We start from the raw sequence: 3,421 nt of genomic DNA, 5'->3' as shown, positions 1-3,421 counted from the left end.
ATCCGGTCAATCATGGGCCCTAGAAGCAGGTACATGGCCTGCAGCTGCAAGATCATGTGGCTGCTGAGGGCCTGAAGCCACAAGTCTAGCTCCATTTACGTGCCCACCGCCTTCCCAGCGTGGCACTCCCCCTTGCTTCTCTGGGCCTGCATCGGTTGGCACTGGGCAGTCTGAAAGCAAAAGCCCATGATGGTTTTCAGCCACAGGATCTCAGCAAGGCTTTCTTCCCACCAGGGTATGGCTGGTTTTCTAAGCCTGCTAGGCGTTCTGCAAACAGTGCTGTAGTAAAATCTAGGATGCAAGCGGAGGTCATGCTGTGCCCCTAGGGAGTCTCCTCTTCCCCAAGGGGCTCAAACTGTTGCTGCTCACTTTTCTATGAAAACTCAATAATCCACTGAGAAATTTTATCACATAAAGTTAGGAAATAATTCTATATGTTACAAGCAGCAATAAAATAAATACTGTGAAAATGTGTTTGCCTCAAATATAACTGCAAAGAGGTTATGATATAAAAATATGTCTTTAAAATGAATAAGATCATGGTTATGTATGTTAATATATGTTAATATAATATGTTAATCTAACATGCTATCAGGCAATGGATGTAAATAGCGTAAGAAAAATTCCACATAGCCAGAAGAGGAAATATTCACTATTACTAGTAATCAAATAAATGTCAAAGGTTCAAATAAGAAAACACCATATATATGTATAAATATCTATGTTTTTTGTATATATATATATATATGTATATTTTGAAATGGAGTCTTGCTCTGTTACCCAGGCTAGAGTGCAGTGGCGTGATCTCGGCTCACTGCCACTTCTGCCTCCCAGATTCAAGTGATTCTTCTGTCTCAGCCTCCCGGGTAGCTGGGACCACAGGCACACGCCACCACGCTCAGCTAATTTTTGTATTTTAGTAAAGAGACAGGGTTTCACCATGTTGGCCAGGCTGGTCTCGAACTCCTGACCTCAGGCAATCAGCCCGCCTCGGCCTCCCAAAGTGCTGGGATTATAGGCATGAGCCACCGCGCCTGGCTAAAACACCTTATTTTGATGCTGAAACATTTGTCAAATGATGCAAAGGCTATGAGGCTGGTGGACAGCGAAGCAGACACACTCACACTCCACCTTCTGACTCTTAGAAGGACAAACCTTTTGAAAGACTTGTCGAGCTCTTTGTCTTTCTTTCCTGACCTCAACAACACAAGTCAACATCTAGCATGATGGCGCCTTCCTCTACCTTTCCTAGCATCTGTGCTACCAAAGATGACCACTGAGCACCTTCCTAAACCCAGTGGAGACTTTTCCACCATCATTTGAAGTGATTTGCCAGCCACAGTGTGCACTGATAACCGACTCTGTACTTTTATACCTTCACACCATGGACTTTGCAACCTCACTGCAGCCCTCCTCCTGGGCTGGCTGCTCCTTTGTAAGCTTCTCTGCCTCTGTCCATGTCTGCTGGCCTCCCTGGCTCTGTGTTGCCTCACAGAGCCATCTCAGTGGCCTGTGTGGTGGGGTATATCTGAGGCAGGTGCTACAGGAGGGCTGACCTTTTGGTGACCCTTCCAACAAAATAATCTCTAAGTAATTGCTCAACATGTATTCAAGGTCAAAGCTTGCAAAGCTTCCCAGAAAAGCCAACGCCCCTAGAGCTGATCAGACACCCTCCCCAGAGGCAGACCTTTGATTCTCTGTCCTTGAGGGTCTCACCGCCTCACCCCAAAAGACAGACCAGAACGTTTCTCCCTAAGGGAAGGTCTTGAGAACATAAGTGTTGTCTCTTGTTGGTGCTTTTTAGCCCCCTTTCTAGGTTAGGTGCCGGGTCACGTCTACTGACCTGCCCCTCTCTCCATCTCAGTGCAGATCAGTGACTCCCGACCTATTGTCTCAGCCTGTAGTTCCCCCTGCCCCCCAGCTCCAGACCTGTAGCTACAAGAGCTCACTGCTTCCCCTTGAGTTTCCCCTTCAAATGTGGTAGATTCAAAGTGAAACAAACTCAACTCACCAAGCGCCTGCTGTCTGCACACCTCCAGCCAGCTCCTTTGTTCGTGTGCCCTCTCTGCCTGCCTGGGGCCACCATCCCCCAGTCATACATATAGGACAAGCTCAAGAGCCCTCCAACTCACTTAGCCACTTCCCCTAAATTGGATACGGCTGAATCCTATTGATTTTGCTTCCTAAATAGCCTGGAAACAGGACCTCTCCACCCTGGCTGCCATTTTCCTATGGAAATGACAGTGTTTCTCACCTAGATTACTTTTGCAGCCTCCCAGATGGCCTCCCTGCCTCCAACCTTCTCCTTCTTGGATATGCACCAAGGTGACCTTTATCTAATATCCAGGGTTAATCACTTCCCACTCCTACTGAGAACATTTCAGTGGCTGCTTATTGCCCCCAGTTTCACAAATGCCTTAAATCAGTGGTCACTGTTTGGGTGAGGGAGAAGGGACAAAATGGAGGAAGGTGAACAAGATGGAGCAGTACCTGTTGTTTCCCGGTTCTTCATCACCAACTTACCCGCACACGCACACGGGAAAACGCAGCCCACACCCAGGAAGATGCAGATCAACTGAGCATGCGCCAGGTGACGTCAATCCGAAGAGACGGAGACTTACCTGGCCGCACCTACAGAACACCCCCCCCGGACACGCCCTTATCCCGCCCACTGCCCTCCCCCTTCCAGTACCAATGCTTAAAAGTCCGCTGCCGGCAGGAGCCTGGAGGTAATCTCCATTCCATTCCGTAGGAGATCCGTCCAGGACGGAGATGTCCGCCTGGAGGTAATCTCCATTCTGGCTCCAGGAGCCTTCCCTGGTCTCTAGTGGCTCCAAAGGACGCTTTGTAACCAGATAGAGTCCGGTTTCCGCCTATAGGCAAGAGAGAGGCAATGGGAAATCCCCAATCCAAAATACCTAGAGACACCCCTTTAAGGTGTTTTCTAGCTAATCTCAAAACTTTACAATTAGAGCAAGATCTTAAACGAAAGCGACTAATTTTCCTCTCCACAGTGGCATGGCCGCAATACAAGTTAGATAATCAGTCTCAATGGCCACCAGAAGGAACCCTTGACTATAATATTTTACTTGATTTGTCTAATTTCTGCCAAAGGCTAGGAATAGTGGTCAGAAATCAATTATGTCCAAGGCTTTTAGGACTTGCGCTCTCGCCCGGACCTGTGCGCCCAATGTTCAATGGCCTAGGTCTTGTTAGCAAAAACCTGGCCCTCGGCCCCTACCTCAGCAACTGAGAAGGACTCCACCTCCATTTCAGATGAGGCCGAGGGCGGGGCACCTCCCTTCCGACCTACCAACCCCACTCCCTATGCTCCTCCTACCGCCCCTCCCTCAGCCACTGCCTTTACCCCTCCCTATGCACTTCCCACCACCCCTCTCGACACTCCTCCCTCAGCAGCCAC

Source organism: Colobus angolensis, unplaced genomic scaffold (assembly GCF_000951035.1).
Source record: "Colobus angolensis palliatus isolate OR3802 unplaced genomic scaffold, Cang.pa_1.0 Scaffold45, whole genome shotgun sequence".
NCBI classification, from domain to species: Eukaryota; Metazoa; Chordata; class Mammalia; order Primates; family Cercopithecidae; genus Colobus; species Colobus angolensis.
Note: the sequence above shows the minus strand (reverse complement) of the source record.